This window comes from Narcine bancroftii, chromosome 10 (genome assembly GCF_036971445.1).
Source record: "Narcine bancroftii isolate sNarBan1 chromosome 10, sNarBan1.hap1, whole genome shotgun sequence".
Lineage (NCBI taxonomy): Eukaryota > Metazoa > Chordata > Chondrichthyes > Torpediniformes > Narcinidae > Narcine > Narcine bancroftii.
In genome coordinates, this window is record NC_091478.1 from 86,595,473 (window position 1) to 86,609,902 (window position 14,430).

The 14,430-nt window shown below is 39.6% G+C and overlaps 1 long non-coding RNA gene across 1 annotated transcript in view; it reads left to right on the forward strand.

The window, feature by feature from the left end:
* The window catches only part of LOC138743995 (uncharacterized), a 34,487-nt gene extending 20,881 nt beyond the window's left edge, over nt 1–13,606 (forward strand). The window contains exons 3-4 of the long non-coding RNA XR_011345175.1: nt 9,168–9,268; nt 13,502–13,606. This is a non-coding gene — a long non-coding RNA (uncharacterized lncRNA). The remainder of the gene's footprint in view (nt 1–9,167; nt 9,269–13,501) is intronic.
* The last annotated feature ends 824 nt before the right edge of the window (nt 13,607–14,430 follow it).

The following is a 14,430-nucleotide window of genomic DNA, read 5'->3' on the forward strand; positions in this document are numbered from 1 at the left end:
CTGCCTTGCCCACAGGAAAATCAGGCTTGAATGTGTTGTTATGTATGTTCTTCGACAATAAATCTGAAATTTGAAAATCTGACAGTGACAGGAACAAGCAATAACAGTTATCAGCTTTTGTGAGCAAAAATGTAATCTGATATTCTATTGCTTGTTGTTCCAGCAGAGGTATTGAACTATTTCAAAGAATAATTTAATACCTGCATTGAAACAGCATGCATAAAAATTACATTAACAGTGGAACAATCTTCTTACAGCTGCTGAATGACTGTGGAAGTTGGAAGTACCTTTAGTTCCTCATGTGAGACATTTTAAGTAATTATGGACTTCATTTATTCTGCCTAGATTAATTCCCTTAAATTCATGATCATAAAATTAAGCTTCATGGCGAACCGGCCCCGCTTGTATCGCCACGTGGCGGGGCAGCCATGGGGAAATGGCGTCGTCAGAAGTTTCTCTCTGACTCCAGCATCCCTTCCAGCGCGCACCCACAATATACCAGGTGACTGAGCTCCTGCTGCCCTTGAAGGGGCGTGCTGAATGTGAATAAAAACAGTCGTTAACGACCCTCGGTGTGGCAGCAGTGATTTCTTTCAGCTCCTGCAAGCGCCACACTTTATTATAAATATTTTTGATGGTTCGGCACCAGAGAACTAGGATTTTTGGTGCATTGCTGAATTAACATTTCTGATTTAGGAAAGCAATCTAAAGGAAGTTTCAACTTTGGAAGTAAGGGCTTGTGAAAATAAGCATGAGTCAAGAAAATTAACTTTTGAAAGACCATCAAGAAAGAAGCCTCAAAAATTGGCCAAGTGGTTGCCTCGTTGAATTAATTTGTTTTTTTTGATATATATAACTATAGATTGACAGTTACAGAATATTGCAATTCATGTGGGATGTCTAATCAGAGTGGTCTGCAGTTCTTTCATTAGTTCTCTAGATTTAGTGATAAGCTTTTCTTAAATTAGCATTTTTAAGTCTGCTTAATGGAGTTACCATTAAGATAAAATATTTGCCGAACAATTCTGTTCAGCATTTTGTGATTGAAAGTCGATCCTGCTTTTTTCTAATAAATAATGGCCATTTCTAGTCCATTTATATAATCACTTGAAATTTGAGCAGGCACTCCCATCCATGATTGGTCCTTGCATCCTTGATGCACTTTCTGTGTTAGAAGCCCACAGCATGGCATAATTCCCCACTCTGTGCTTCTTTCAGAGCATTGAGTGGGAATGTGAATTGTGTTGTCCCAAGTGCCATCATTGTTAGGTGCTCCTGTAGCAATCTTCCCAGTGGAGTGCTGGACTGGGATCCCCCATGAGATGAGTTTTTTTCATTCTTTGTACCACCTCTTGAACAGCACTACCCCCAAATAGTTCCCATTGTCAGCTATGATTGCCTGTGACCCAGTTTCTTGACCATAAGATCATCCAAGGCCCAGGCACTGACCTACTGGATCTCCAAAATCTGCTCAATCCCAATTTAGGCCTTGGTCTCTCTATCATTACTCCCCCAAACTCATCCCCACCACTTGCTTCAACTGCCCCTGACTTGATACGCAGGCAGTTGCTGTCTCCATTCCTCATTGTGACCCTGTCAATATAGGTTTTAATGCCTTACCCCACATCACCAACCACACTGTGGAGCACCATCTCTTGCCCCTTACCTGCCATAGATAGCATTGGTCCATTTGGGCCAATAGCCCTGACATTTCTAACTCTCTCCCCCAATAAAATCACACAGTACATTTTTAATGAAGGAAATGTGCAGTATGCAGTTATTTTCTGGGCATGGATTTGGCCATTTGCATCAAAGCAATTTCCATGTATCACTATTAGAATATTAAGGTGCACAAATATGTTTTCTTGTTTTCCTTTTTTCCAAATACATAGAAAGAAGCATTAAGACCAACATGATGCTGGCCCACAGAACAATACCATTCCTCCTCTAATTTTTCCCTGTTATTTATTATTCCCCCAAATTCTACCACTAACATGTACACTATGAACAATTTATACTAACAATTAACCAAACACTTGCATGTATTTGGAACATGGGAAGAACGTGGAGCCACACAGTTATAGAGAGAGTGCAAAGTCCACACAGTACCTGCCCAGTCATGGGTAGAATTGAACCTGGGTCTCTGGAATGATGAGGCTGCAACTCCACGTCATCTTATTTCTGCTGCCAGTTATAAGTTATAAACTTAAAAGTTCTTCAAAATTAATCGATAACTTATGGAGTTAAACAAGAAAGTCTGCAGATGCTGGGGTCGAGTGCAATACACAACCATGCTCAAGGAAGCTCAACAGGTCATGCAGCATCCATAAAAAGTAAAGGGTAACCAATGTTTTGGGCCTGATGAAGATCCCAGGCCCTAAACGTTCCTGTGGATGCTGTTCAAACTGCTCCGTTTCTCCAGCATGTTTATGATTCATGTATTTATCTAAAACATCTAATTTTGGAGAGAAAATTGTTTGTTATAATAACCAAGAAAATTAATATGTAAAGTATTAGCAGATGAATGTTTGATACATTACTATATTTACGCTTTAAGCAATCCCTTAAATGCAGTAAGATTGCGGAGAGTAGAATGTTATATGAAAGCATTAAACATACATCTAAAATTGACTGCAATCATTTTGTGAATACTGTTTCAGCTATCAGCTAGTATGCTTTCTGTCCAACATTACCACTGTTATTATGGAGCAATTATCCTACCAAACTGTTGAATTAAAGGACATTAAATTTAACTGAGGGGAAAAAAATTGGAACATTTATGAAGAAAGTGTATCTTAATTCAGAGAGTCAATTAATGGCCATGATTAAGCCAAATAAAAATTAATGTAATACTTAATGTATTAATAGCATGCATTCTTTGGTGCACCTCTGTCTCGGTGGCCAGTGGAGAGCTCGCCATATAACACGATCTTGGGAAGGCGATGGTGCACCAAAGAAGAGGTACAAGGACTGCTTAAAGAAATCTCTTGGTGCCTGCCACATTGACCACCGCCAATGGGCTGATATCACCTCCAACCATGCATCTTGGTGCCTCACAGTTCGGCGGGCAGCAACCTCCTTTGAAGAAGACCGCAGAGCCCACCTCACTGACAAAAGACAAAGGAGGAAAAACCCAACACCCAACCCCAACCAACCAATTTTCCCTTGCAACTGCTGCAACCGTGCCTGCCTGTCCCACATCGGACTTGTCAGTCACCAACGAGCCTGCAGCAGACATGGACATACCCCTCCATAAATCTTCGTCCGCAAAGCCAAGCCAAAGAAGAAAGAAATAGCATGCATTTCAGAGCATTAAAGCAAAGGCACTTTTTGCATTAAATTGTAGACTTTGGTCCTCCATGTTTTTCTTTCTGCTGGGTGTGGTGTGATGACCACACATAGAAGAGCCTCTTACTAAGAGACCACTCTTTCCATCACTTCCATGCCCCCCCCCCCATACCCCACCGCCACCTCTATCTATACTGATTTTTTTGGTACGGGTAAAGGATTTTTAAATTTACTGATCAGAGGTGATGTTGATGACGATAACCTGTTTGATATATCCCAGATAATCAGAACTGTCCACCAGGAGAAGCAGCAAAGAAAATGATCTCAGGCTGCTGTAAATGAATAGAATTTGAGCTAAAAAGCACTGCAGCCTTTTCCTCAGCATTTGTGGTCTCAGTTATTGCTATTTCAGCTTTTGTTCTCCACTGTCGATGACTTAATTTAATGGCCACAGTTGTGATCAATGTATGTGGCACTTCAAGGTTCCTACCATAGTTTAACAATATTCTGACCCAATTATGTGATAGTTGAATCCTGACAATTACCCAATAACTCAATTAAATCAATGCTTGTGATTCATTCCCCAGAAGTAAAGTTACAAATAATGTTATCATACCAAGCTCTTCTCAGACTGACTACCTTTCATATTAGGTCAACTTTTATGCATACATCTGATCAACATATTTCTTGCCAAACATTTTTTCTTTGCCAAAAATAGACTTTATTCACAATAAATTATTAACAAAAGGAAAATCGTTCAGTCTCCAGCCACCCTTAGTTTCATATCCATGCATTTCCATCATTGTACATTGTTACATTCATTTACTGTGGCATCTTGTCATTACTCGCCCCTCTGTTGTTTGATGGGCTTCTCTTGAAGATGCAAGCATTACGCTACTAAAATGTAACTGAACTCAGCACATCCCCACGCCATGCAATACATTGTACTTAATTTTAGCATACCCATAAAAGGTTGTAAGGTGCAGCAGATCCTTAGGATATTCTATCAATCACACTTTAGTATGAACAACTGTTGAACTGTCAAATTATTCTTTGATTTGTTATTGTTAATGGTCTGTGAGTCCATTTAGTACCTGAAATAGCAGACTGGCTCATATCCTTGCAAAGTTGAAAAGCTGTGTAAAATGGCCATTTCATTTCGAAATCTCCCAAAACCCGTCTTTATCCATAAAGAAACATGTTCAGCAAAACAGCAACTACATTCGGAAATTCCAAAGAAGTCAGTTTAAAATCCACTTGGCTAACAGGAAACCGATGCTCTTGTGCATTCTTACGTTCCAGCGTGTTCACGGTCTTGAGCTTGTGGTTTTCAAGTACAGTTTTTTCTTTTCTTTGGCTTGGCTTCGCGGACGAAGATTTATGGAGGGGGTAAAAAGTCCACGTCAGCTGCAGGCTCGTTTGTGGCTGACAAGTCCGATGCGGGACAGGCAGGCACGGTTGCAGCGGTTGCAGGGGAAAATTGGTGGGTTGGGGTTGGGTGTTGGGTTTTTCCTCCTTTCCCTTTTGTCAGTGAGGTGGGCTCTGCGGTCTTCTTCAAAGGAGGTTGCTGCCCGCCAAACTGTGAGGCGCCAAGATGCACGGTTTGAGGCGATATCAGCCCACTGGCGGTGGTCAATGTGGCAGGCACCAAGAGATTTCTTTAGGCAGTCCTTGTACCTTTTCTTTGGTGCACCTCTGTCACGGTGGCCAGTGGAGAGCTCGCCATATAACACGATCTTGGGAAGGCGATGGTCCTCCATTCTGGAGACGTGACCCATCCAGCGCAGCTGGATCTTCAGCAGCGTGGACTCGATGCTGTCGACCTCTGCCATCTCGAGTACTTCGACGTTAGGGATGTAAGCGCTCCAATGGATGTTGAGGATGGAGCGGAGACAACACTGGTGGAAGCGTTTTTTACTAGCATAATATTTTACTAGTTTTTTACTAGCATAATATATAGCATTTCTTGCTGAAGACCTGGTTTAACCCAAGAGCCTCTCCTTGTCTCAGCAGGAATACAGTCTGTATTTATGATGCTTTGTGACATTTACAGTATGCACTTCAAAATAGTCATGCCTCAACCACTTTCTATATCTAACTTCTTAGAACAAGTGCCTATAATGAAGTAACATTTATGAAAATGAACCATGAGACTTTATCCTAAATGGTGTGAGAATGGAACTCTTTTCATTTGATGTAAGCTTATAGAAAAGACGTCCTGTTTTGCGGAAACTGCCAAAATGTTTGGCCTGGAAGTCAGCCTGAAGAAAACTGAGGTCCTCCATCAGCCAGCTCCCCACCATGACCACCAGCCCCCCCACATCTTCATCGGACACACTGAACTCAAAACAGTCAACCAGTTTACCTATCTCGGCTGCACCATTTCATCTGATGCAAGGATCGACAAAGAGATAGACAACAGACTCGCCAAGGCAAATAGCACCTTTGGAAGACTACACAAAAGAGTCTGGAAAAACAACCACCTGAAGAAACACACAAAGATCAGCGTGTACCGAGCCGTTGTCATACCTATGCTCCTGTTTGCCTCCGAATCATGGGTCCTCTACCGGCATCATCTATGGCTCCTAGAACGCTTCCATCAGCGCTCTCTCCGCTCCATCTTCAACATTCATTGGAATGACTTCATCACCAACATCGAAGTACTCGAGCTGGCAGAGTCTGCAAGCATCGAATCCATGCTGCTGAAGACCCAACTGCGCTGGGTAGGTCACGTCTCCAGAATGGAGGACCATCGCCTTCCCAAGATCGTGTTCTATGGCGAGCTCTCCACTGACAGAGGTGCACCAAAGAAACGGTACAAGGACTGCTTAAAGAAATCTCTTGGTGCCTGCCACATTGACCACCGCCAGTGGGCTGATATCGCCTCAAACCGTGCATCTTGGCGCCTCACAGTTCGGCGGGCAGCAACCTCCTTTGAAGAAGACCGCAGAGCCCACCTCACTGACAAAAGACAAAGGAGGAAAAACCCAACACCCAACCCCAACCAACCAATTTTCCCTTGCAACCGCTGCAACCGTGCCTGCCTGTCCCGCATCAGACTTGTCAGTCACCAACGAGCCTGCAGCAGACGTGGACATACCCCTCCATAAATCTTCATCCACGAAGCCAAGCCAAAGAAAAAAAAAGATAGAAAAGAACATTAAGAGGACTCATTTTAGTATTCTGTCTCTGTGGTCTGTTGGATGTAATTATAGCCAAGTAGCCAGCCATTAAATTTTAACCATTTAATCTTTTTTAACCATCTTAATCATACCAAAGTGAGCCATGATTTTAAGAATTTAATAGAATCCAAAACAGCAAAATCAAAATTAAAACAGTTTTGATTGTACATTAGCTTGCACGTACCAGGTGACATTTCACACAATCCCACTCTTCTATTTAAGTCCTTTTGTAATCATTAGATGTTTGAAATAAGCATCAAAGATTTTCATATGAGATTTGGTACATGTTCTAATATATAAACATTTCAAACAAGCATACCCCACTTTACGAAACTAGAATGCTCCTATGAAACCTTTCGTAAGCTAAAATGGTGTAAAGCGAAGACCCATTCACTACTATTGAAGGCTATTTTCATAAAAGCAAAATCCCATTCAAATCCTTTCATAAAAGTGAACACAGGTTTTTTCATAAAACAAGTATTTATAGTAGGTTTCAACAGGCACAGAGGGGGCTTGGTTAGGATAGCAGTTAGCGCAATGCTATTACAATGCTGGTGATAGGGGTTCAAGTCCACCGTTCTGTCAACAAAATACACAAAAGTGCTGGAGATATTCAGCTGGCCACGCAGAATCTATAGGACATAAAGGGTAACCAAGTTTTCACGCCTGATCCCTTCATTGTTCGGCACCTGAATATATCAGTGGGGAGAGCAGAGAAGAGGAGGGAGGAAGGGGCAAGGGGAGGTGCACAGGCCAACAGGAAAGAGATCAGAGTTGGATATGGGTGAGAGCATGGAAGAGAATAAAGCTGGGAAGTGATAGGGGGAGTGGGTAGCTCCCTGAATGGAGAGGAAAGGAGTGGAGAGCTGGATAAAAGGAGACAGAGGGATAGGGAAAGATTTGAGGGAGGGGTTTAGCACAAACTGGAGAAGTCCATTTTAATACCTTCTGGCTGGAGAGTGCCCAGGTGGAGTATTAGCTGTTTCTCCTATTTGCAGGTAGCCTTGGTTTGGCAGTGCTTGAGGCCATGGATAGACATGTTGGTATAGGAACAGTGTGTGTTATTTCAGCCTTCAGAGTGAAGGTGCTCAACAAAGCAATCTCCCAGTCTGTGTCCAATCTCTCCATTGTAGAGGAGGAGGCCAAAACGAGAACATCAGATGCAGTAGATATCCCCTGGAGATTTACAATTGAAGTGATGCTTCACTTGGAAGTTCTATTTTGGGCCCTGAATGGTGGTGGAGGAGGAGGTGTGTGCGTAAGTATCGCATTTCCTGTGGGCACAGGGGTAAGAGCCTCCAGGAGCAAAGGGAATAGATTGGGGCTAATATTCGGCTGTCCCAAGGTTCCAGACATCTAACATTGGGCAACACCTTTCCTTCCCACTGGGAACCCGATTCCCAGAACAATAGTTTGGTGCAGGGCAGTGCTCGTCTCAGCCACGTTAAATTCATTGAAGATGTTAAAATTTGGAAAAAAAATGTCGGCTAATTATTTTGTGAAGAGCCCTTTCCTTTCATTGCTTACAAGATATTTGCTCCTGGTACAAACTCAGAGGGCAGATTTTCCAGCCAGTGAACTGGGGAATCTGCAGAAGCTGAAGCTGCAGGGCAAAGATGCTGTTACCAGTTTAAACCCGCGCTTTGGAACTTAAAAAAAAACATGGATAAATTTGAGCAGAAAACTGAGCACGTCTTATGGGAATGGTCTGCTTGAAATGATATATATTTGGAAATGCATTTGAAGTGCTGTAATCTACAAAGTTATTGACTAAGGACTAAAAGTGGAATTAGTCTGAAAAGGTCGTCCCTAGCTGAGAAGTCCCAATGTGCTAAAGGATTCCCTGGCAGTAAATTACTTTAATCCTGTAAATTAAGAAACTCAGTGACTATAAAGCTTTTGTGATTTGATTGTAGTATTAACAGCTTGATTAAACAACATTTTTGGTGTTTTTTTAACAAAAACAATGATGCACACTTGTTTCATAACTAAAATACTTCTGAGTGGAAAGCCCTGCATCACAGAACACTGAGAACATCTATACTGCTGTCAGAGAGCAGCAACAAGCATCAAGGATCCACATCACCCAGTTCATGCTCTGTTCTCACTGTTTCCATCAGGAAAGAGGTGTAAGTGCCACAAATCTTGCACCACCAGATTCAAGAACAGCTGCTACCCCTCCAAAACAACATTCAGAGACTCATTTAAGTATACCTACTTTGCATATTATTTATTACTGAATATTTACTTTGTCGATATTTGTGCAGCAACTTGGTTTAATTTCTTTCTGTTTACAGTTCTGTCTTTTGTATACGTATCTTTCTTTTTGAGTACAGTTTTACGGTTACTGGTAGGTAGAAATTCTGCCTGCCCCCAGGAAAAAGAATCTCAGGACTCTGTGTGATGTTTTGTATGTGTTTGACAATAAATTTGAACTTTGTTGAATTTTGAACTTAAAAATATTTATCCAGTTGGACTTTGGTTTCCACTCACGGATTTTACGACTTGAATTCTAAATTAAAATATAGAAATTAAGTGAAGGTTCCAATATCAGGCATTTCCATCATTTAAAATCTGAATTCAAATTACAGCATAAAGAAAGCTTCCTCCCATTTATAGTCAATGTTTCTCAACAATATATAAACTGTGTATCAACTGGTATCGATGCAGAAGTCAAATTTTATTTGCTCATTGCAGTCATGATCTAAGGGAGGATAAGGATGGTATAAAGTAGAACAGATGACACGAATGAGTGCCTCAGAATAACTGAGATCAACACTTTGTGGACAATCTATAAGGTATGGAAATTTAACACTTTAATATTCATGGTGATCTATAATTCCATCACTTTACTCTGTGATAAACAAAAATGAATAGCTCATGGAATTGGAGATAATTTCTGATACAGATTAGTAATAGAGCATAAAGTAAAGGTAAATAGGAATGAACAGGTCAACGTGGCTTTGAGTGGGGGAGGGTTGTCTCAGACGTGATTGTGCTATTTTATTTAGATGATGATAGATGACAGTAGGGATGTGGACTTTAATAAAGCATTTATTGTTCCCTCCTGGTAGTCTGGTCCAGAAGATTAAAACGCATGGGATTAACAGTGAGTTGGAAATTATCTTCACTATAGAAGAGGGAGGGTATTGGTGCAGGGGTATTATACGCATGGATGGTCTGATGAGTAAGATTGTACATGACCTAAAAGTTGATGGAGTCATGGAGAGTGACAACAAGCTCAATCAGAGACTCGTTTAAGGACTCTTACTTGTGCATTTTATTGATGTTCTTTTGTTCTCTCTGTATTGGAGTCAGTTTATTTACATGAGTTATCTGTGATAGTTTTTTGTTTACATGTTTACACTGTGTGCAGTTTATTTTTTGCACGGTCGATTAGTGGTAATTCTGCCACGCCCGCAGGGAAAAGAATCTCAGGGTGGTATGTGATGTCATGTTCATACGTAATCTGACAATAAATCTGAAATATGAGGAAGGTTGTCAATTGATAAAAGCACTCCGAAATTTGGGTAGCAAAATGGCAGATGGAGTGTAATCTGGTTACAGGTAGAGGTATTGCATTTTTGGAGGTCAAATACAAGAGGAAAGTAGACATAAATGGCAGGAGTATTGATGGACAGAAAGATCATGGAGTGAAAGTCCAGAGCTCCCTGAAAGTGACAACATGGCTGAATTGGGTGAAGAAAAAGCTGTACAGCATACTTACTTTCATCAGTCAAGGCGCTGAGTTGGTGGAAGCTGTATAAAACTGTATTTGGAGCATTACGTGTCGTTCTAGTGACTTCATTATGGGAAGAATATGGAAACCTTGGAAAGAGTTCAGAGGAGCTTCACCAGGATGTTATCAGTACTTACTGAAACCCCATGACGTCAAATGCAACTTCACATGACTGAACTGCTTTGTCATTGGTGCTCAAGATCATATGCGGATTCAATTTCCTTGCCTCAGGTCTATTCCCACAGTATAAGGGGGAACTTGCAAACTATAAAGGAAGAAGAATCTCATTTACTTTATTTTCCATTTACAGGAACAGGCAGAACAGGTGGAGGTGATTTATCAGAATTGTAGTAGGCATCCCCAAAATGCAGATAATCAAGACTGAACTTATGTAATATTACCCTGCCGTTGCAAGCTCCTTCTGGAAGTACTGCACTGCAGCGTGAAGAGAATCTCCTTTGCTACAAAACAAATGCTTTCTATAGGTGTTGATCCCTCTACTTCAGTTGGTGTGCTCTTCTACCATCCCTTCTAACTCTGAAGCATCTATTCTTTAGTTTACCTTCCAGATACTGAAAGTTTGATGATTTTTATTGAGTTAAATCATTTCAGGAGCTAATTCTGGAGGTTGCAACCACTAAGCTAAATGTTGGCAGTTGTAAGAGGTCGACAGAATTATATCATGCTGTAATTGGCCAAGTGTACACTATTTAAGCAAATCTGATGTAGCTGTGTGGAAGTAAGTATTAAGATGTCACACAATGTTTGCTTTAATCCAGGAAGTAAAATGTTGTAAATTAATTTCCAGATCAAGTAAATTTTATCCCATGCTTTTGGAGTCCAGATATTGGTACAGGTCTTCATGACTGAAATCTGAAAGCACTTCTTTCAACAACAAAAAATGTTTTGGCATTCATATTCATAAGTGCATTGGTTGACATCCAAAACAAACAAAATATGCTCTGGAGTTGGTCACCAAACAAATATGTTGGCATCCTCTCTGTTCAAATTCACCAGTGTTCCTGGACAGAATGCAAATGGGACATTTTCAGCTATGGAAAATTACATCTGCAGAACATGTGGAATAAATATTTATAAGCTTCTAAGTGTTGTGATATTTAATGCACATAAACCAGCGGCAGTGAATTTCAATGGTTTATCATATAAAAAAAAATTTGTTTTATAAAATATAGAACAATCTGTACATGCCTTACAATGTATATTTTAAAATGTTATTCGCTATCTTACTATTTGGGCATCAATCATTTTATAAATTAAACTTTAAACTATTGTAATATTTTATGCTTTCCAGTTTCTCACTTTGATATCATGCAAATTATTTCCCTGAATAGTTTAAATTGGTTCCATAGATAGTTTGCCTTGTTTCATAAGTCCTTGTGCTCATGCATCACAAGTGGGGATTTGTCCATTTTTTTGGGAAATAATTATTCAGAGAAATTATAAGAAAATATTGTCTAATTTTTCCACAAATAAATATTATAAATCATAAGTTGCTTTGTTTTCATGTTCTGCTTTCATCAGAGGTGAATGAACATCTTTCTGTTCTTTCGGAGCTGAGGAAGCAGCTGTTTTTTGGCAAAAAAAAATGATTTGATTTTCTAATGCTGTACATTACCCCTCCATAAATCTTCGTCCGCGAAGCCAAGCCAAAGAAGAAAATATCTTGATAACAAGCTGATGAAAAGAATTACAGTGTGGAACACTTTGTTTTCATGTTTGTAGAACGAGATGGTATCACATTTGAAAGTATGTTAAGAGAGAATTGGTTGATGTGACATCATGCAAAAATATTACATTGCCAACCAATCATAACTTTTCCAGTCTGACATGCGGTCACAATTTAATAGGTTGATACTCGAAGCATAAGCAAGTCGTTGCAAATTTGTTAATTCAGACAAGTTGACAGTTGCGCAACTTGAATGTAATTTATGCATGAGAAAATGTTAGAACCAAAATATCTTATCACCTCAGTGGATTAATCCAAAAGTATAACAAATTACATAAAATGCATAAATAAATGGTTCTCTTGCCTCTGTTTTGTTTTATCACTGTTTCTTACATCTCTAAAGAATTAATATTTTGCAGAAAGATGGCAGATGTAAAATAAACATAATCCTTCATGCTGATTAGGGAAGAACAAGATGACAATTTCCTAATGTTAGGGAATGTTACTTAGCAAGCAATGGGCTGCATAGCCATTTTCAGTTGTGGTTACAGTAATTAACTCCCAAGTGTGCTGTAGTCTATATTTATTGAGGCAGTATCTGTCAAATGTTTTTAATGATGGTCAGAAACCCTTCCAGTCACCCTGTTAAACAATTTCTTCAAGCCCAATGTTCTTTGTGCATGGCTGATTCAAGGAAGCAGTGACCTTATGTTTTTTTTAACTACATTGATTTCCTATAATTTTTCTGCAAATAAGTTGCTTATCAAAAGCAATTTCAGCATTTCTTTTATTCCATTGCACAATTCTAATTTGGAATTCATTTCCCACCTATCTGCAAAAAAGATAGTTAATGTAGTATTCCATATTCCACAAGGTAAAATATAGTGCGACAGTCATCGGAATTCATATTCTTAAAATCTAAATCAGCAATTTTGATCATTTCAGATTTCAGATTTATTGTCAGAGTACATACATAATTTCACATACAACCCTGAGATTCTTTTTCTGCTAGCAAGGCAGAATTATCTCTTATTGGTAGTGCAAAAAAAACTACACAGCATATACATGTAAACAGCTAATGAATGTAAACAAAGCGCCTGTGCAATACTTAGAGAATAAAAAATAAATAAAGTGCACAAGTAAGAGCCCTTAAATGAGTCCCTGATTGCATTTATTTTTGAGTCTGATGGTGGAGGAATAGCACTTGTTCCTGAATCTGCTGGTGTGAGACTTTCCTGATGGCAGCAGTGAAAACAGAGTATGTGCTGGGTGTTGTAGATCCTTGATGATTGCTGCTGCTCTCTGACAGCAGCGTTCCCTGTTGAAGTGCTTGATAGTGGGGAGGATTTTGCCTGTGATGTTTAGGGCTGTACCCATTAGCTTTTGCAGGGCTTGACACTTGGGGATATTGGTGTCCCCATACCGGTTTGTGTATGAGTAAATTTGTGTTTACAATTTCATTCATAGGTTAATATGTCTTATTTAGTATATTACGTTAAATGTATGTTCAAGAATAATTATGTTATCTTGAAGAACCCAACTGAGTTCAGTTCATTATAGAATTGTCATGTTTATGCTTTAGAGAAATCATTTGATTTTGTTCAGTGCTCCTCTAGAACAATTATTCCAAATGCCTGAAAGGTCAAGATTTTAAAATTATTTGTAAGACAAAAGTTAAAAACATGGAGTTAAGCAAGAAAGTCTGCAGATGCTGGGGTGAGTACATACCTGCACATTTATGTATTAAAAACTTATTTCGCTGTTTTCTATTCTTTTGACATTCCAGTTCACTTAACAACAAATAAAGTACATTTACAATATTTTCACTTTTAGAATGTGAGAAATAAATTGTTAATTTGTGCTCAACAAATTCCAACAGCAAACAAAAATGTGATAGTGACAAGGTCATCTATTTTAATTATATTGATTGAGAGATCATCATAACTTCAGTGGTCTTCAAAATAATGCTTTACGATCTTTCAAATACCCCTTTGAAGCTTTCCATTGAATATCCCTTCCAAATGACTTGCTCCAAATGATGCCTGTCATAGCAGAAACCCCCAAGTCATTGTCAATGCTTTCATTGAAGCGTACAAAAGAATGTCTGAAAACTCATCTGCCAACCTGCCTCGGCTGCATCCCATGCCTACAAAAATAAAGGCTCACACCAAGATTGTGTAAAGTTGGACAGTTTCCCATATCTTGTGTTACCATCTCTCAGCAAAGGCAGATGAAAGTAATGAAATTTTCCTCCACATCCAATGCACCTGGACAGCCTTTGGGGAATAGATGCCAAAGCTGTTTGTGGATCAAGACCTTAGTCTTGGTACAAAACTCAGGATCTCTCAGACAACTGTGATTCCTGCATTCCTGTAGGCTTCTAAGACCTGCACTACCTAAAGAAAGCATCTCAAGGCACTAAATGATTAATAATGTCTCCACAAATTCCTCCAAATTCAGTGGAAGACACACAAGGCAACGTCATTGTCCTCTCCGTGTGGAACATCTCCAATGCTAAAGATTTAGTTACACTT